Genomic DNA, 22,151 nt, shown 5'->3' on the forward strand with positions numbered 1-22,151 from the left:
TGGACATTTTTGAGAAGGCCCTTATTCTGCCTTCCACACCACTGCAAGGTCTTTGGGTCCACATACTGGGCATTTTGCTAGTGCAGCATTTTCAGGCTTTCTCCTCTCCTCCTCCCTATCATACAGAGAAAGTCACTGCAAAGTGCACAAGGACTATCATTTTCACTTGCACTGGGTATTTATTTAGTCTCTCAGATTTGTGGTGGACACCCAAATGTGTGACTTAGACTCTGTTCCTCAACAAAGACCAGATTTTGCCAACAATCCAGCTGCAGATTCTCCAAAAGGGTCCAAGACTATTTCTAATTTCCAATATTCATAATCAATGCCTGCAGAACACATCCTTTTTATGAACCATTAACTTTAGCATAAAATGAAAAAGGTGAGAGAACCTAGCAATAACTTGGTGTAGATTTCTTCCAGAAAAAGTGCTTCAAAAATGTATTCAATTAGGACCAAATAATGCCTGATTGAACATTAAAAAATAAAAACAGGGGAAGGAAAGATTCCTCTTTAAAGTTAAATAAATGGGATCCCTGGGTGGCACAGCGGTTTGGCGCCTGCCTTTGGCCCAGGGCGCGATCCTGGAGACCCGGGATCGAATCCCACATCGGGCTCCCGGTGCATGGAGCCTGCTTCTCCCTCTGCCTATGTCTCTGCCTCTCTCTCTCTCTGTGACTATCATAAATAAATAAAAAAATTTAAAAAAAAATAAATAAAGTTAAATAAATTTTAATTAAACAATTTGTTAGTTGATCAACCATCTGAATCGCTATCAAAATCATCTACAAAGATTTAGCTTTTGTATTGGAAAAATAAAACTAATAGATATCCTTTCATATGTCTGAGCACTTTCTAGATACAAATAAAAATAAATGTTATAATTTAGTAAAATTAAGGAAAATAAGTTCTAGTATGCATTCATTACTTTTGAACAATCTGCACAAGACTAAGGGCACATCAAAAAGGCAAATGCCTCTCTTCATGGTTGTGAGCCCATTTTCTTAGTGTTAATGGTTTTGCCCACATCTGCTCCATATAGGGTATTTAGGATATAACTTGGAAACCTGGGAAGTGTATTTAAAATAGGATGTTCCTATGATTGTCCAAGGTTGCCTACTCATCAAGATTACCTCTTCTCCTTCACTTTTTCCTCCCCAGCACTTACCATTCAACACACCATATAAAAAGCTCATTTATTTGTGCATAAATAAATAACCATACTGTCAGGATATACTGACATATAACAACAGCCCTGAGGCTCCCTGCCCTTTGATGCACTATCAACAAACAGTACGAGTTGCACAGTCTAGAATGTTAAGTAAATAATAATGATGACATCACAGATTCTAGATAAGGGATATGACATTTACTATGAATGAGTCATTATTCTTAGAAGGTTTTATTTGAATTCTTCTCTTTCCTTTTCACCTTGGAGTGTGTCAGGGAGAGGGGGTGTTTATTTGATTTATCTTATTGTCTGTATATCTTCCGTTGCTCAATTCAATTTTTTTCTCCTTGGGTGAACCGAACAACAACAGCAAAGACCTAGGTGATGACAGGACAATTTTGAATATCAACAGCCGCAAGAAAGTGACTCAGCATGTGTTTTGCAGAAACCAAACTCATAGACTAATGTTTCTGAATGACTGCCTTCAGTGGGCACACAAGTCATCTGTGAAAAAAAAAAAAATGCAGGTTTGAAATAAATACACAAACAAAAAGCAGAATCAGACCCATAAACACAAAGAACAAACTGACGGTTGCTATCAGGGCAGGAGGATGGGTAAAATGGGTGAAGGGGAGAGGAGATATGGGCTTCCAATTATGAAATGAATAAGTCATGGGAATAAAAGGCACAGTATAGGGAATATAGTCAATATTGTAATATAATTTTATGGTGACGGTAGCTACACTATAGTGAGCACAGCATAACATATAGAGAAGTTGAATCACTATGTCATACACCTGAAACTAACGTAACATTGTACATCAACTATACACATATTTTTTTTAATCTTTAAGATTTTATTTATTTATTGAGAGAGACAGTGTTCACATGAGCCAGGGGGAGAGGCAGGAGAGAGTGAAGCAGACTCTCGGAGAGCAAGAAGCCCAACATGGGGCTCGAACCCAGGACCCCAAGTTCATGACCTGAGCCAAAGGCAGACATTTAATCGACTAAGCAACCCAGGTGCCACTAAAAAATTTTTTTAAAAGAACATAAGTTTGCTTAAAATGTTAATGTTCTGCCTTTAAGTTAATTACCTCCAAACTAAGCTCTGATATCATGGTAGAGCTCGGAGGCCATGAATTTCCTTCCCACATGAGTTGATGGTCGTATGCCCTGGAGTCAATCCCTAAATTCTCAATCCCAACTACTTTTCTATATAATGAACATTCTCCAGTAAAAGATTTATAAGCTTCCTTCCAGCTAAAAAGTTCTATAATTTTAGTCATTAAAACTGAATGACCATCCTCTAATGATATAAAACATGCCTGGAATTCAAAGGTACAAAGATGGTTATAACCTAATCCAGAAGCAGGTTATTTTTTCCAGGTATCTTGAGGTCCAGTCCACACCTACTTTCAAGAACAAAGAGAATGACTGATGAGGAAAGTCCTATTTCAGACTAGAATTCATTCTATGGATAAAAGGAAGACCTGAGAGCAAACTGTCAATGTCCCTTCTTGTACAGCCTCAGGAATGAATAATTAACTTATTTCAACCATCATTTGTAGAACTCCAACCATGTACTATGTATGGTGTGCTGGTTGGTATAACCACAATGAGAAATAAGAAAATAGTTCTAATACTAATCTAATCAGGATAAGTGAAAAGTATTCTTTAAACACTCCTTACAATACAATAAGCTAAGGGTGATAAGAAGTGCTGGTATAAACAGCATAAGGATCAACTCTAATTTATTTCAACACAAGGCCTGCATGTCCAAGAAAATATCTCTGTACTAAAACCATGCAGTGAGAGAAGATAAAATCAACTGCCTCTGAAAAGCTGACAATGAAACAGGACCTCTGCTTTTGTGCTAAATAAAGACATCAATTTGTCCACTCTTCATACTTATGGTAAAATCAGGATGGAATGTAAAGGGAAATAAAAGGTAATGATTTTGGAACAAAGCTGCATGATGCAAGTGCTCCATTGGGAATAAACAGACAAGGAGCAAGTTAGAGAGTTCTGTGCGATGAAGGTCAGTTTCCAGTCTATTCGGCAGAATCAATACAGTGCCTTGGACTTGCAATAGGTCTCATAAGTCATAGATTGACTGGGCCATGTATCAACCTCCACCCTGCATAGCTTTCAATGCCCCTCATCGACAAGCACTGCTGAGTAAAAATCTGTGATCAGAATCCACAATTGGAATGGAATGCTGCCCACACATAGACTGGCAGAGAAACCGAGTAGATAACCAACAGCAAAAAGTACCATCACATTCAGGAGACTATGTGTCAATTCTGGAATTGATTTCCAAAGTCAAAACTGAAACTACCATCAGAGGCCTCCTCCAAAATTCCACTTCATAAAGAAGGTTTGTCTCAATGAAAACTGACATTCTGCACAAATCCAGAGAATCGTATTAATGTCCATCCTTCTTTTTGATATGGTTTTCTCATAGGAAAACAGTTGACAAAATAGAACAAGAAACAGAGAAAGGGAATGGTTAGTACCAGGAAACATCGTTCAAACCTCTAGGCACTCGTCCCATTGCTAACAGTGAACACGAGTCAAAAATCCCTGCCCTCCTAGAGCTTATACTCCACAAGAGGAGACAGAAAATAAATAAATAAGCATGTCATATACAGCATATGAGAGGTGATAAGCATAATAGAGAAAAAGTAGTGAAGGCAGGGAGATAGTTTTGGGGAAGTAGGGCTGCATCAGAGAAGCTGATGTTGCAATCAGCTACAAAGCATGATATTTTCTGAATGCCATCACTCCAAGTAACACCAACAATGTTCACTGTCCAGGCAAAGGGAAGACAAGCACAACTCCTGTTATAGTCTGACCTTTGCACTGGCAACCAAAAACTATACAAAGCAGGCATTCCTCAGTCCCTTGTCTCGAACTAGGAATTTATTTGATGGGCCAGAAAGAGAAAACTCTGACTATAATAATAGCTAACATTTATATAACATTATCTGTGATCATCCAGGTACATTCTAAGAGCTTACACATGTTGATTAATTCAATGGCTCATGTCACTTCAATAAGGCATATTTATTATCAACCTGTTTTTCAGATGAGAAGACCAAGACAGTGAGGTTTACCTGAAGAGTAGATTTGGGATTCCAAACCAAATGTTCTTTTTTTTAAAGATTTTATTTATTTGCTTGTTTGACAGAGAGAGAGAGAGCACAAGCAGGGGGAGCAGCAGAGGGAGAGGGAGAAGCAGGTTCCCCACTGAGCAGACAGCCTGATGTGGGGCTCAATCCCAGGGCTCTGGGATCATGACCTGAGCTGAAGGCACACATTTAACTGACTGAGCCATCAGGTGCCCCAAAACCAGATGTTGTAGCTCCAGAGGCTGTGCTCTTAACTACTGTACAGAGACATATGCCTGCAGCTAAAAACCTTCCTGATATCTCCATTTGGATAGCAAATGGGCAACATGAAATTAATGTGCTCAAAATAAAACTTTGGATTCTTAATACATCTTCCCTCCCCCTCCTTTTCTACCTGTGCACACCTGCTCCTCACTTGGGCTTCCAGAACTCCCTTTATAAATAGAACATACACAGCTGCTCAGGCCCAAAACTGATTTATCTGTTCCTCTCACACTCTTCATCTAATCTGTCCAAAAATCCCGCAAAATATTTCTCACTTTCAGCAACCTCCAATCACTTCCAGGCCATTGTCAGGTTTCATCTACAAAACAGAACAGCCGGCTAGCTGGTCTCTCTGCTTCTCTCTTGTTGCAGAGTCAATTCTCCCTCCTCCAAGTACGAGTGATCTTTTGAAATGCAAATTGTATCATACAATGCCCTTGCTCAAATCAATCTGATGACTTCTATATTAGTCAGAGGTCTCCTGAGAAACAGAACTAGTAGGATATAGAGAGAGAGACAGAGAGACAAAATGAGAGAGAGACAGAGATTTACTTATTTCAAGAAATTGGCTGCTGCAGTTTTGGGGGCTGGCCAGTCCAAAATCTGAAGAATGGGCCAGCAGGCTAGAAATTCCAGCTACAGTTAATGTTGTAGTCTAGAGTCTAAAGACTAAAAGCTCAAGCAGAATTTCTATGTTTCGGTCTGAAGAAAGAATTCCTTCCTCCCTAGGGGACTTCAATCTTTTCTCTTAGGACCTTCAACTGATTAGATGACATTAAGGAGGGTAATCTGCATTAAGGAGGGTAATCTGCTTTACTTAAAGTCTACTGATTTAAATGTTAATCACATCTTAAAAAAAAAAAAAAAAAAAAAAAAACCTTTGGGATGCCTAGATGGCTCAGTGGTGTCTGCCTTCGGCTCAGATCCTGGTCCCAAGATCCAGGATGGACTCCCACATCAGGCTCCCTGCATGGAGCCTGCTTCTCCCTCTGCCTGTGTCTCTGCCTGTCTCTCTCTGTGTCTCTCATGAATAAATAAAATCTTTTTTAAAAATATTAAAAATAAAAATAAAAAAATACCTTCATGGCAACATCTATACTGGTGTTTAACCAAACAACAGGGCACTGTAGACTAGCAAAGTTCACACATAAAATTAACAATCACAGCTTCAAAAATTCAGAACAAAAGCTATGGCCTATAGGTCTCTCTCTCTTTCTGCTCCTACTTTATCCATTCTTTGAATCACCTGGGCTCCTTGTTCTGCATACGTGACATGCTTCTTCCTACTTACAAAAAATGCCGTGTGCTTGTTTTTTCTGTTCTTTGTATCTGGTATGCTCTTCCCCCAGAACTCCATATGCCTCCATCCTTCACTTAATTTGCCTCTGTCTAACGTCCCTGCCTCAGGGAGGCCTTTCTTGGCCAGTGTATCTCCGACAGACCAGAACCCTTTAGTACCCTCTAGGTTCTCTGTCTGCCTTCATAACACTTATCATGTCTAGAGGCATATTGTGTGCTTGTTCACTGTCCCCTTTGCCCCACCAAGATGTTTTATTTAAACATGTAAATCTCTAGCTTTATTCAGTGTGAGGCTGAATAGTCTCTGCTATATTGTTGGTACTCAGTGAATGAAGCTGAATGAACAAAGGACATTATAAAAGTACATTTTTAATCCATTGGCAGAAAGGAACTATGGTAATATTAAGAAACATTAATATCACTTTTCAAATACTTACGATGTAAGTGAAACTATACATGGTGTTACTTTTTTGCTATAATTTATATTCCATGCAACATTCTCTTTAGCTGTAGTGATTGTTTTTGTTTTCATCTAAGGTTTTTGCCAATCTTCTATAATTGAGTTTTTTGGGGTTTTTTTTATTTGAGGTCACAACTCTAAATGCTCTTTCCTCCCTAGAACATTACGCTTGGATCAACCAACCTCATCAAAGCACAATGCACTGAATAACCATCATTAAAAAAAAAAATATATATATAATTTGGGGCACAAGAGTGGCTCAGCCCGTTAAGCATCTGACTTTGGCTCAGGTCATGACCTCAGAGTCCTGGGATTGAGCCCCACATCCGGCTTCCTGCTCAGCAGGGAATCTGTTTCTCCCTCTCTCTTTGCCCCCATCCCTCCCCTCATTCATGCTCTCTCTTAAATAAATAAAATATTTTTTTAAAAAATCATACGGGATCCCTGGGTGGCTCAGTGATTTGGTGCCTGCCTTCGGCCCAGGGTGTGATCCTGGAGACCTGGGATCGAGTCCCACGTTGGGCTCCCTGCATGGAGCCTGCTTCTCCCTCTGCCTGTGTCTCTGCCTCTCTCTCTCTCTCCAGTCGCTCTCTCTCTGAATAAATAAATAAAATCTTTTTTAAAAATCATACAATCTATGTTGTATAGGTCTCCAGAACTTATTCATCTTGTATAAGTGTAACTTTAGAGCCTATAGTTAACTATACAGTGTTGTGCACTTAAAGTCATGTTAATAGGGTAGATCTCATGCTAAATGTTCTTACCACAAATAATAATAAAGCATGGGAACACAAGAATACTTTTCAAGGTGATGGATATGCTTATTACTTTATTTGTGGTAATGATTATCATAGGTTGTATACATATGTACAAACCCACCAAAATGTACACACTACACACAATTTTCTATATATTAAGTATATCTTATTAAATTTAAAAAGAAATTAGTAAGCTCCATTCCTCCACAGAACCTTGATCTCTATGCCAGCTGTACTGCAGCTCTAGCCATGCATCACCCACCCCTCTTTGTCCAAATACTGTGAATTGTTGTAGCCCATTACATATTTTAAAAACAGTTCAAACCAGAACTGGTATTTAGATAAAAGGATACGAAAATCAGTGGAGTCAATAGAGAGCTTGTTTATATAGTGACTAATAGTGTTCTTCGCTTTAAAAAAAAAAAAAAGATGTTATCTATTTATTTGAGAAAGAGAGAGAGAGAGCACAAGCAGTGGGGAGAAACAGAGGGAGAGGGAGAATCAGACTCCCTGCTGAGCAGGGAGCCTGAACGTGGGATTTGATTCCAGGACCCGGGGATCACAACGTGAGCCAAAGGCAGACACTTTATTGACTGAGCCACCCAGGTGCCCCTGTTTTCTTTGCTTTTAAGGAAATTGCTCATCATCTCATTATACAGTGACCTAAGAGGATTTTTAGTATTTTTAGTTCCAAGTTTGCAAATTAGATAACCAAAAATAATAATAATAATAAAGCTATCAGATTCTGCACTGCATCAAAAAAATATCTTCAGGAATATCTTCAGGAACACAGAAGGAAATTTATGCGAATTTACTGTTGACTCTTCTGTGTTTGGCAGACAAGGCCATTACTAGGCATTTCATATGCCATCTGTCCTTCTCCATCACAATAAACAGAGATATAGAGAATTCAGTATGTATATGTGATCACAAAGACTGTCCCTTTACAGAGTCAAAATCCAGTTCCAAGATGTTCTGATTCCCAGTCTGTGTTCTTCTCAGCGACCTGGCCACAAAGGGATGAATACTCAATATTCCAGGCACTCAATACAGTTCCACAGGTGGATGCTGGACACCTACTTAAAATCTAGACTCTCAAAAACATTTTTAGGGCAGCCCCAGTGGCTTAGCGGTTTAGCACCACCTTTGGCCCAGGGCGTGATCCTGGAGACCCGGGATTGAGTCCCACGTCAGGCTTCCTGCATGGAGCCTGCTTCTCCCTCTGCCTGTGTCTCTTCCCCTCTCTCTCTCTCTCTCTCTCATTCTCTCTCTGTCTCTGTCTCCATGAATAAATAAATAAAATCCTTTAAAAAAAATTTTTTTAGGAAGAATTTCCCTACCAGTCTACACTGCAAGAATCTCCAGCATCCTAGCAAGGCCCTTAGGATTCTACATCTGTAAGGAGAGTAAGGAATCAGATAATGAAGTCTAAGATGTCTTCTTGTTCTCTGCTCCTAGGACCATGGCCACAGGACAGGGTCCTCTCCTCCCAAGGCTAAGGCCCAGAGGCTCAGTGTCCACTAGAGAACCATCTTGTTGCTGAAGGAAGAGCTCTGACCTCCAGTATGTCACTCCTCCAAAATCATTCAAATGCTCTGTGAATTCTATTGTCATCTTTCCAGGAATGAAAAATTACATAATTAAATAAATGAAGTGGGTATTTAGTTTACACAAGAAATGATGGTTCCAGACCGAATTCTACAATCATGTGAACCGCGTGAATTTCATGTACTAACCTCTCCGAGCCTTTCTTCAATCATAAATGACACGACTGGGATTCTATAGAATCCATTCCAGCTCTAATATTCTGTGAGCTAAAACCAAGTAAAACCTTCTTGTTTTTCCTCTCAAATTTTACTTCACCTTATTCATTTTTTTCTCAATTAAATAGAACAATATTCTATGGAAAATAAGCTCTTCCCCCTCCTTTAAGAAACACACCTTGTCTTTCTGTTGTGTGTCTCCTCTTTGTACTTCCCAGCAGTTGCCACTTCAAGTGCCCGCTCTATTTTGTGCTGAGTTTTATTTCCTTCACTTTCCTCTTTCCTTGAACAGCAGGTGCCAGAATAACAAGGCAGTGTGAAATTTACAGAAACAATGTGTTTATACAGTTGGCTACCTTATCTAAAATGTAATTCTATTGGACTCTAAATCAGATGTCTTGCTATATGCCACAAGTTACAAAGAATACTATACAAAGCTACTACCTATCATATTTTGCACAAAGGTATGGGGTCTCAAAATTACTTTATTGAAGTGCAAAAATTTCTATGAACCCTTCTGTTATATCTCTACGGAAAGTAAAACACTCTTACTCTGAAATTATTCCCTGTTTATATCATAGAGTATTTAAGAAGGTCCCAAATAAAACACTAGTCACAGCATTAGGGTGCCTGAGTGGCTCAGTCAATTAAATGTCTGACTCATGGTTTCAGCCCAGATCATGATCTTGGGATCATGAGATCGAAGTCCTCCATCAGGTTCTACACTCAGCATGGAGCCCTTTCCCTCTGCTCTGTCCCCTAGTTAATCAAATTACTAGTCACAGCACTAAAAATCCTTTCACTTAATCATATTGAAACATGTGAATCATACTGGAATTCTTGGTAGATCTGGCCTCAAAATGTAACAAATGTACAAAAATGTATTTATTTTTGAAAAAATAAACAAAAGATATCTTAAGATTATCACCTTTCCTTATTAAATTTACTTTGTGATTATTTCTGTGAAAGCTGTCTCTTGGATGAATTTGTTTTATTTTAATTAAAGTTGAACACAAAAGGGTTTTGTTTTAAACCCACATATCTGACCCTACAGAAATCTCCTATTTGATTTAACTAAAAGATATGCTTGAACTTCTCCTATATGTTAGGAAGTTAACCATTGCTTGCTACCCACCCAAGATCAATACCAGGAATGCTCTTAAAGTAACTGTATTTTCCTGTTTTCCTACATCTGATATTGCTACTTCTCTTCCCCTGTGAAACCACTGACCTACTCAAAATGGGGTTGGGTTTTGTATGTTCCAATGAGGACCTTAAAGAAATAGTGATTCCTTGGGTTGAAATTCAATCAATGCTCTTATAGTGTAAATGGATTTATTTTTAATCTAATTCCAGCATCATGGGCTTCTTATTAGCCATAATTAACTTCTAACAAATCAAGGTCTCTGCTGGAATTTAGTCTCGGGCAGCACCCACGAAATCAGCATAATGCCTCAAATTCAGTACCTTTACTATCATTCTACATTAGGCACCACAGGTAGAGTTAGAAAAGACACACTTCTTGTCCTCAAGGAGTTTGTTATAATTAAGGAGCCCAGGAAGCCTTCTCTGTTCCAAAATATTCCCCCACATGGCCTGGCCATAAGGTCTGAGATTCCCACATTCTTCATTCTTTTGGGGTGAGACAATGAAAGTAATTGTAAAGAAAACCAGTATGCAATCTCATTAACACTTGATAAAATCTTTATAAGGTAGAACTCAGGAGGGTCAGTCAACGTTCTGACAATTTCAGTATTCTCTAACCCAGTTATTCCCAGCTCTGCTGATAATCAGAACCACCAAACAGATTTTTATTAATTCAACAGGCTAGACGTGGAGTCCAGGAATCCATATTTTTCAGCCAGATTAGGAAATTAAAATCTCAAGTCTGCTCTCTTGCTTTTTTCCATTTCCCTTCCTCTCCTCTCCTTCTCCTTCCCCTTCTCATTCTCTTCCACTTCCTCCTGTTTCTCCTCCACTTCTCCTCTTCCTCTTCCTTCTTCAAATAAGTAACAGAAATAAAATATGGTAAAAGTAGTGTTCTCCTAATGTTATAGATACAGATCCTTAACATGAAAACCAGAACTATGCTGCACCTGTATATTTTAACATTCATTCACATCTATTTTAGTTACTAGGAATATTCAGATTAAATGTGTAAAATGTCCAAGAAAAGCTTGGTAATTTTACTTTACAGAGATACTAAGCAAAAGCCTTGTTTTATGTGAACACCTTATCACAGGCACACAGGGGGATCTTGAAGTATTTAGGTAGCCCTATACGTAGGAAATTTGAGATATTTGTGACACCATATTTACATTCCAACAAATAGTTCTGGCCTTTTAAATATCTTCTCTATTATTCTGGACATACTTCACTTATACATGTGTATTTCTGAGATATCTAAAGGGAATTCTCAAGGCTTTTAATTTCTGCATAATTCTTTCAGCAATTGCTTCACTTTTAATAATATTTCTTAAGCCATGTTTTGTGTTTATGAACTTTTACCCAAATTTTAGAGATTTAAGACTTGAATATACATTTAAGAGAAGATGTTTGGGATTTTGTTTTGTTCTCTTTGTCTCCCCAGAAAGCAATATACGCAGGTAGTTATTTCAGGATATGTTCTACTGTCGTTTATTTTATTGCTTCCTTATTTTGGCTTTGTCATATTGCTCCCATAGCAAGTCTAACTGCTAATTATCTTTTCCTCAAATTTCTTAGGATTAATTTAAAACAAAGTTGATTCCTCATTCACTTCAATTTGATGTGCTTTATTTTGCATAGCAAATATTTATTCCATTGATAAGTATTATATATACTATAAATCAAATTGCCATTACAAATTAGGTATGCATATCTAGTCTCTTAACAAGATTATTCTGAGCTGCTTTTCTCTTCTGTGAAAATATGTTTTCATCTCTTCAAAACATCAAATCATGTTGTTTTAACTTATTCTTAAACACTGGGGTTTTTTTAAGTCATTAACACTTTGTAGGAATCTTAGCATGAAAAGATCTCTTTCCTAATCCAAGACTATCCTTAATTTTTAAAATCCTTAAAAAGTAATTTAATCAATTATGGGATGCCTGGTGGTTGAGCGTCTGTCTTCAGCTCAGGGCATGGTTCTGGATCCATGGATCAAGTCCCACATCGGGGACACAGGAGAAACTGTTGCTGAGGGAAAGTACCCCATCACACTCTTTATAACCAGCTTTGGTGTTGCCAACAGCAAACATCCTCTCAAATAAGGTAATGCTTGGCAAGAGGCAACCACTCAGCACTCTTCCCACCAGGGAAGACACAAAATTTGTACAAGTGAACACTCCAAGGAACCATCACTCAAATCAAGATATAGAATACTAATCTCAGCACCTATAAGCCCCCTCTCTCCTAGGCACTACTCCTCTGAGTGCCATATCCCAACTTATGCACTTTCCTGAATTCTTAAATCATAGATTAGTTTGCCTATTTTTTAATTTTATTTAAGGTATATTTTCACCTGGCTTCTTCCACTCAATATTATTTTTCTTAGATTTATTCCTGTTGTCACCTATAACAATATGTCATTCTCATTATTGTAGGATACTTTACAGATACTTGTTTGTTTGTTTACTTCCTCAACTCTTGGTAGACATTTGGGTAGTTTCTTGCTTGGGGATATTACAAATGGTGCTGCTACAAGCATTCTAGTAGGTGTCTTTGGTGAATATGATAAGCCTTTCAGTTGTTTCTATACCTAACAATGAAATTCCTAGGTAAAAGAGTGTGTATATATCTAGCTTGGCAGATAGTGCCAGTCTTCCAAAGTGGTTGTACCAGTTTATGCTCTTACTCATAGTGTATAAAAATCCCAGTTGTGGGACACCTGGCTCACTCAGTCAGAAAAGTATGCAACTCTTGATCTTGAGGTCATGAGCTTGAGCCCCACACTGGGTGTGGAGATTACTAAAAATAAATAAGCTTTAAAAAAAAAGGGATCCCAGTTGCTCTGCATCCTTAACCATGCTAAATATTGTTAGTATTTCTCATTTGGGATATTCTGGTGGATATGTCAAGCTCTACTTTTATTTCTTTCTTTAAAAAGCTTATAAGAAAGTTTACTGATGAGGTTAAGAGATAAAATATTTGAATTCCCAACACAAAGTGAAAATACATTTTAATAGATAATTGTACTACACACTTCATGTAAATTGCAAACAGAGAGAGACATAAATGTTGAATATGCCCATACTCAGGAGAATTTAACAAATATAATATCTTATTATGCCATCCTTCCTGAACTCCCACTGTATACACTTTTAATTGGCTTTTCCATTGAATAAAAGTATTTCATGAGATTCAAAATATTCCTTCCTAACTATATTGTATGAATATTTTATTTTGTTGGACCATATAGCATGTGTGATTCAGTGAAATATATAAATAAAATATGCTTATCCTTTTTTGAGAGAGAAAGAGCTTGAGCAGGAGCAGGGGTAAAGGGGGAGGAAGAAAGAGAATCTTAAGCAGGCTCCATGCCCACCCAGCAAGAAGCCCAATGAGACACTCCATCTCACAACCCTGAGATCATGACCTGAGCCAAAGTCAAGAGTCGGACACTTAACTGGCAGAGCCACCCAGGCAAGTAAACACACTAACGATCTTCTAACTCCAGTTCTACGATAAGACAAAGGTGATGGTTTAAAAAGTATATGGTCATTTCATCGCACTGGGAATCAAGCCTGAATTGTCTCCCGTAAGAAGGGGGAGAGGGCTATTATAAGGACCAAATTTTTCAGAAGACGACACAAATTATCGAATGCTCTGACAAATCATTCTGTATGTAAATTTAACAGTTGAATCCAGATCTAAAATCAATACTGATATGCCCTAAAGTTGCCAACTAAGAAGGAAAAGAGGTTCAGATATCAACATCCAGCATGGACAGTGGCACAGGTGAAATGCAGAATTGCTGGCATCAAATTTTATCAACTTTCAACTATTCTCCTTTTTTTTTTAAAGGACTGAATATGTCCAGATATTTGGGAACCTATTTTAGGCAATGCATCTATTTACTAGTAAGTGTAAAGAGGTAGCCATGGTAAAGGGGGAAACTATAAAGCTACCGCTCTAAGCTATGTGGCTGGTATCTGCAAACTGCTCAGATACATAAAAGCCAGGAAATACAACTTAGAGCACAGATGCAACTCCTGTCTCTCATCCACTACCTTAAAGGCAGGAACTATGTTTTATGCATCCATCACAACAAATGCCTTCTTACAGTCATTTACATCCAGCAGCTCACACAGCAAAGACAGCACACAGGCTGGTAGGTTATGCTCTTCTCTCCTCTCCAACCCTACTCCTACACATTCTTTTGTAATGTATTTCCCATTCATTCATGTCTCCCAAAGAACAGGGTAATTGGAATGTTTCCCACCAACAGCCCCTGAAACCTTTGGTCCCATGCTCCTCCTTTCCTTCACCTTAGCACATTACATACTTAGAAGAAAGTTGACAGAATACAAGCTCAGCGATATCCAAGGCAGAAATACTCTTTGCTAGCATATGATCTCAAATACAGTTTTCAGTACACAATCAGGTCCTCAATAAACACTGCCAATTCCCTGTCCTTTAGCCACACATTTCCTCTGAACCTAGCACTGACTCAATGAAGACATTCTTTCCACTTAGGAGGGCCATGTCCAGAGACTGAAAATATGAGTGTTTTTCCTGAGTTAGGCACCACGGTCTTGCTTTGACTAAGCATGAATAATGCTTAAAACTCTTTTGTGCAGTTCCTGGTTGTACTACAGCTTTATAGGTAAAGTATGGGTCTTTAATATACTAAGGGTGTCACTCCTGACAATTAGTTGAGTTCAACAGAAGTGGTACTAGAGCACCTGCTGGAAGCCAGGACCAACGCTAGGTGCTTGAAATACACTTCCCTTGGTGGCCTTTTGAAGTTAGGAGGATCCGGGATCCCTGGGTGGTGCAGCGGTTTGGCGCCTGCCTTTGGCCCAGGGCGCGATCCTGAAGACCCGGGATCGAATCCCACGTCGGGCTCCCGGTGCATGGAGCCTGCTTCTCCCTCTGCCTGTGTCTCTGCCTCTCTCTCTCTCTCTGTGACTATCATAAATAAATAAAAATTTATTAAAAAAAAAAATTTGAAGTTAGGAGGATCCAAACCACACGGAGGGATACTCCACAACAGTAATTGAGTTATGCATGGGATACACAGGAAAAGAGGGCATTTATTCTTGCTCAGAGAAGTCAGAGAAGAGTTGCTAAGGAAGGAGACTTGGATGTGGTAGTGGACCCACAATGTCACCCACCTCATCAGTGATAACTCCTTAACACTCCTTGTGAGCATGCAGCCTCACAACCTTGATCACCAAACCTCAGTGCATTACTAGTAAACCCAAAGTCCTCTGATGGCATCTGAACACTCTAGTTCAGTTAGCATTCAACATGGTTCTCATGGTTCTCCTGATCTTCCCTTCAAGCAATCACTAGTTTTCATCCCTTCCACTTATTCTTTCTTCTGTGCTGCCACCTAAAATATATTCCTTCCCATATGACACTTATTCAAATCCCCTATATTTTTTTTTTTTTAATCACAGTCTGGCTCAGGACTTACTTCCTCCAGAAAGTATCTGTCTACATATAAACACTCCCTTCCCTATGATTTCCTCTATTGCACTGTCAGCGGTGTATTCAGCTGTTATCTTGAAACAGTCTCTGTTGTCTAAGAGTACCTTGTCTCCCTACAGGGATTCAATTCCTAATGACAATAAATGTAGGGTTCCAACAGATCATTCAAAAAGCAGGAGGTTTTAATAGTAGCACCTATCCTCCTGGGATAGGTGCTACTACCCTCCTGGGGTAGGGTATCCTCCTGGATAACCCTCCTGGACCCTCAACTCTAGGGCTCAGCTGTTCTCTGGACGGTACAGCAGCTATAGCCTTGATTTCGGTGAGAATTGGTATCCACTGTCCCCAGAATCTATACCAAGGAGAAGCCCTCTAGCATGGGGTTGTAAAGCCTTTAAGAAAGGAACATCAGGAAGCTCACAGCCCCACTTAGCCTCCCATATGCTCCAGATACAGGGAGGGTGGTCTCTAGAGGACTCGTCCAGAACTGAGGTTTGTTAGTTTCCTAGGACAGTGGCAACAAAGTACTACAAACTTCATTATTGAACAGAAACTTGTTCTCTTACAGCTCTAGAGCCCAATAGTCCAAAATCAAAATGCCAGCAGGACTGTACTGTCTCAGGGACTATAGGCTGGTAATTCATTCCATATCTCTCTCCCAGCTTCTGGTGGCTGCCAGCCATAATGTTCCTTGGTTTGTGGCCACATCCCCATCTCCATAGTCATGCTACCTCCCCCTCCTCTCTTCAAATCTCCCTTGCATGTCTCTTGTAAGAAACTTACTGCATTTAGGGCCCACCTGGATAATCCAGGCTGATCTCTTTATTTCATGATCCTTAATTTAATTACACCTACAAAGACTCTTTTTCCCAATAATATCACATCCACAGTTTCTAGGAAATAGGGTCTGGACATATCTTTTTGCAGGCCACATTCAACCCACGGAGAGTGATAACCTAACTACCTGAATTTTTTCACTAACAATGGTGGTTTACAAAGCATACTCACCATTTAGCTTAAGTATTGCAAATAATTAAGTCTACCTCCTTAGTTACCAAAATGTATTCAAGGAGCATCACTAGGTGCTTTGAGGGGTAAAAATGAACTAAGATTTCTTTAAAGGTTATTATAATCTAGCAGGAAAAGTAAGCAGGTGCACAAGTACAGGGAAGTTGGATATACATGAGAATACAATGCTTTGCAAGAAGAGTAGAAGCAGAGTAAAGACTGCTTGTTCCTTTTCCCTCTAATTCTTCCTCAACGCCACTCTGACCAACAAGCAGTCAGACACATTATGTATCTCACAACTGTCCTATTACCTGATGTTTGGTTCATTTCATTCATGGGCACTGAAGGCAAGTGGACACCCCTTGCTAAATGTGATCTTAGGGAGTTCTCATGAGCCCAAAATCTGAATGTCATACTACAAATGCATATCACATTAAAAATATGGTAACTTCCCAATAAATTCTAGAAAGAAAGCAAAATATATGATCTCTAGTATTGTTTCAAACTTATTTTAACAATATGAAAGTCTATGGACAACATATATATAAAAGCTATGCACACACGTACACAGACATACACAGGTAAAAAATGTACTCTTTTTAGAGCTGCCTTTGCTCAACATAGAATATACATAAAACATTATCTACCACAAATGACTTTAATAATTATAACTTCTGCTTAACCATCAGATTTCCATTTCTTTGTCTTTACTCATGATTCTGGGTCTTTATTCATACAAAAGTAACACTAAATCACTTTCACAGAAGGACTTAACTTCTACTGGCAGCTCAGGGTCAGCAGTCAAGGCTGGGAGAGAAAGGAGGACCAATTAATAGAGCTTTAAAGATGGTTCAAATGTCGTAAAGACAAATACCCAAAATGGTTCCACATCTTTCTAGTTCAAAATTTCATTTGCAATCACTACTTCTAGCCCAATTATGTATGTAAGACTACAGTTTCTGCATGACAATGGCTTGCTTCCTTTAGTTTTTAGCACATCAAGGGCAATCCGAAGATATAATCGATACATTATGGCTATGTAGTTACAGAAAGGAGATCAGGAAATGGGGCGGCAGGGACAGTGTCCTCACAAGATGAGGTTGAAGACAAGGGGATCTGTATCTGGCCACTGTGTTTAAGGAAGGAGGTGCACAGAAGAACACAGTTGGAATGCTCCAGTAAACATGCTGGGCTGCTTACAAAGGAGGGAGTTTTGGCTAAACATGGGTACAGAATTTTCGACAAAGGGCGACAATCCTTAAAGCATTCATCTTTCCAACCCTCAAAGCTCAGCACATGTTAGAAAATCATTTTCATCAAAGTTGAAAGGAGAATATCTATCCATTCCATGACTTGCCTCCCTGGTTCCCTATTAACAGAGAGCACTCCCTGAGTGGAAAAAAAGATCCGAAGTGGTAGAATTTTTTATGGATTGTTCTCACTCTATTATAGATTAAATGTACCATATTGTCAATTAATCAAACTATCAACATGGATTGCAAAGCAGTTCACAGGCCTGCTGGATTTGAGTTATTGGCTCAAAGCTGATTACCTAACAATTTTTCTATAAAAGTTGAGCCCAGCAGCTATACAGATCCAGAGAATCTACCCTTCAGAAGAGACCAACAGCTTGGCCTTGGGAGCACATTGTGCTTCCTCAGCAACCTCACCCAGAGCAATGCTCTGGATAGCAGCTCACTGTTGGCTACAAAGCAGTAATCTGGAGAGTATGCAATCCAAATTAAATTTGTATCCACCCATATTTTTTTAAATCCATTTACTATTTCCCTGTTAAATTCTTTTAAAGGCTGAATCTTGTGGAGCAAAGTTTTTTTTTAGAAAAAAACTGTAATTCAACATGTTCGATTTTACAAAATTATTTTCAAATAGATACTAATCCACATACACAGTTTTTCCAAAGAATATTTATCAGTGTCATTGTCATTTGAACCAAAATGAGGGGCACTCCACAGAGATATGGAAGGTGAAAAAGAAACAACCAACAATTTCCATGAAGCAATGGTGGGACCAAACAAGGACTTCAGCAAATGGCAGATATGACAATTTGCCAAGCCTTTCAAAATGTCCTCCTACATATCACCAACTTCAGGGATGTGAGCAAATGGTTTCACTGAAATTCCTGAAATTACTGCAGATGTTTTCTCCCTTAGCCGGAATCCATTCATTTTTATCCATACGTGTTTATAGCTGACAACACTAAGGCTTAGAGATACTGCACAACTTGCCCTAGGTCCCACCTTCAGGAATTAGAAGAATTTTCAATCAAATCAGATACTCTCTTATGCCTGAACCCATTCTGCCACAGTAACGGACTTTTCACCATAGTAAATAACGTTAGAGTATGGTCAATACGAACATTTCTGTTAATCAATATAAGGTAACCAACACCATACATTGTTTTGTGACAGTATCTGTATTCTGAAATCTCTCCCTTCTGGCCATATTTTGAGGAAATTCCCCCAGCCAGCTCATGGTGGTAGATGTGTGGTTTCTAAGATGACACAAGAACCTACTGCCGCATGGGTGGAGAGCCCCCGTGGAAGCGGTTCTCAAGAATCAGAAATGCTCTAACAAAAGGGAGGACTAAAGGAGATGAATTTAATACAGTAACAACAATCACAAAAACGTTATTCCCCAAATGTCACTAGAAGATATGCTAGCTATCTTCTCCTATTCTTCTATTAAACACATACTTCCTTCAACTTTCTTAAACCCAATTCTGGAAATTCTGAGCCTCTTACAGAAAAGATTTGCTTTTTGCTAGGAACAATGCAACAACTGAGCCTTCTCTTTGGCAGGCAGCCTCCTCAAAATATGCCCACTGGACTTCACAGTGAGAGGTTTGGCATCACCTGGGGGCAGGAATTGTACCACCAGCAACTTTCCCTGCCAATCCTTCTACATGACAAAGCACATATGGATGCAAATAAGCTAATCCTTCTTTGGAAGAGTAAACTGCACCTGGCAGTCAGTTTACAGAAGTGCCAGACAGAGAAGATGTGATTGTGAGGTATCTGGGGGATTGCTACAGAGCAGGCTGGGAAAATCCCCACCTGGGATGCCTGAGATAAAACCTAATCACCTGCTGGGATAATTGGCCTCTGAAACAGATACATGCTAATAATAGTATCAAGTCATAGGTTATTAAACTGCTGAAAGGTTAGGGATATTTGCCTATTGATTACAGAATTCCTGAAAATGGCAAAGCCAATAAAGCTCAAATAAATGAATCAAATGAGACTACAAAAAGCAACTGTACATCCTGTTAGGTGACAAAGAAGATATCCAGGGATAGGTTATCCCTTCAAATAATAGCGCAAGGAGAATGTTATTAGAGAACAAGATGGATCTCTATAAAAGCTGAGAAACCCCACCACCACTTCCACCAAATTAACAAAATAATGTTGGTATAGGATATCCTTAGGAACAGGAAAATAAGTCTTTAACAAAAATGTGTAAATATATGGTCTAATTCATATGTTCATTTTAAATTCTCTCTACTCTGAATTCTCTAATGACAAGCGGTGGTTTTAAAATATGTCTGTGATAGTATTGATACTCCTCCTATTGAAAGATGGGAGTTTATCCTCTCTCCTTAATCATTAGTGACTTGTTTGTAACCAACGGCATGCAGACTAAATGATGCTGCATGACCTCCAAAGCTAGGCAGCTTCTATCTGGTTTTTGGGGGACACTCATTCTAGGGAATTCATTTAATAAATGGCTACCCTGAGACCACCATGCTGGAGAAGAGAAGAAAGCTCTCACAACGCCAGCTAAGGTTCTAGCTAACCGCCAACTTAGCTCCCAGTCATGGGAGCGAGCCATCCTGGTCACTCTGGGAGTCAAGCCTTCAGAGGACTCCAGTGATAGCCAACATGTGATCACAATCACACAAGAGCTGCCTGGTCAAACCATTTCCGAATTCCTGAGCCATGAGTGTATGAAGCAAATAAAATGATCATTTTTTTTCACACCACTAAGTCTTGGAGTAACTTATTATGCAAAACATTGTTGACCATTCTCCAAACTTCCAACAAATTATAGTTAACGTTTTACAATGCCTTTCAATTTACAGAGTATGATCATACAATCTCATTAATTTTTATGAGTATTATATGAAATATGTAAAATTATCAGGAATTGCAGAAATGTAGACAAGTGCTTAATACCAGAATCAGGACTCAGAACTACATCATTTTATTCCCGGCACTCAACTCTGTGCTGACTCTCAAATGGGATAAGATATTTTAAGTGCCTAAAAATTTTATCTATTCAAAAATGCTAGGTGACAATGAAAAAACTATCAGCATTGGTCCTTTGCTCGATATTTCCAGATAAATGGTCTCTTCATGTATTTATGTGTTCTTATAAAGTGTTTAAAATAATAATAAAGCAATTCCTGGAGAGTCTAAATGGCAGCCAATTCTTATATTTCTTTACATTTGTAAATAACATAGTGATTTCTCTGTAATTTTACCTTCAACGTTATAAGGAACAGACCAGGTTTCAGGAAGTGAAATAAAATTGAATTTTAAAAAGGCATGGAGAGACTTCTATTTCATACCAACTCTCTGGATTTCACATCCCAAACGCACACTGGGAATTGATTGGGGTCCTAAAAATTTACAATTTGCTTAATCCTAAAAGAGTCTGCCAAATCTGGCATGTCGTCTAGGTATTTTTAAGTTCCCCCGTATTAAATTTTTACAAAGGATAAATCAACAAAAACACATTTACTTTTTCCTATTAAGGGCACTGATGTGATGCAAAGAAGTATAAAATGTGCTTCCAGCCTTACAAAAGCTTACAGGCTGGTCGGGGCTATTCAGAGATAAATCTGTATGACGTAGCAGAAAGTGGACTGAATCAGGAATACGGTTCCCTCTTTACCTAGAAAGGGCGCCATACGGATCAAGAATGAATACACCTTGTAAGGCACAAAAATGCTAAGCAAATGTAATACAAAATACACGTACCAATTACCACAGAAAGATTCCATCCAAAATGGAGGCTGGATCCCCGCTGTCTTTAGAAAGTTGTTAAGCTGGATCTTACGGATGAGTCCACGGTAAAGGTGACCTAAGCCATACCTGAGGCGCAGGCCGCGGGTCTAAGCAGAGGCTTCAACGAAGCCGGTTGAAGCTCACACACACGCTCCCGCCTCGCGCCTTCCCTCCACAGCGCCAGGGGCTCCGGGAGGGAGCTTTTACGTGCCGCTGGTGCCCCGTTTTTACGGTGTACGTCACTGCGCGGCTTACGACAGCTGCCCGGTTTGCGTCACTGCGCGGTTTAGGTCACTGTGCGGTTACGTCACTGCGCAGTTTAGGTCACTGCGCGGTGTACGTCACTGCTAGGTGTACGTCTCTGCACAGTGTATGTCACTGCGCAGTTTACATCAGCTGTCCGGTTTACGTCACTGCGCGGTGTAGGTCACTGCGCGGTGTACGTCACTGCGGTTACGTCACTGCGCGGTATAGGTCACTGCGCGGTGTACGTCACTGCGGTTACGTCACTGCGCGGTTTAGGTCAGGTGCTGGGTTTCCTGTCCTACGCTCCGTTGTACCTCTGGAGCCCGGCCTGACATCTCGGGCCCTGGTTTCAATTCGGCAGGCCTGGTTTTACGCCTGAGGCCCC

General features: G+C 39.4%; 1 long non-coding RNA gene across 1 annotated transcript; it reads right to left on the reverse strand.

Moving 5' to 3' along the window:
• Window positions 1–980: 980 nt before the first annotated feature.
• On the reverse strand, window positions 981–21,924 carry LOC111096032. The gene is made up of 3 exons (XR_005360087.1): window positions 21,494–21,924; window positions 9,028–9,132; window positions 981–1,675 (listed from the first exon to the last, which is right to left on the reverse strand). It is a non-coding gene; the product is annotated as an uncharacterized LOC111096032 (long non-coding RNA).
• Between the last annotated feature and the right edge of the window lie 227 nt (window positions 21,925–22,151).

The sequence above is a fragment of the Canis lupus genome, chromosome 5 (assembly GCF_011100685.1).
Source record: "Canis lupus familiaris isolate Mischka breed German Shepherd chromosome 5, alternate assembly UU_Cfam_GSD_1.0, whole genome shotgun sequence".
Classification (NCBI taxonomy): Eukaryota; Metazoa; Chordata; class Mammalia; order Carnivora; family Canidae; genus Canis; species Canis lupus.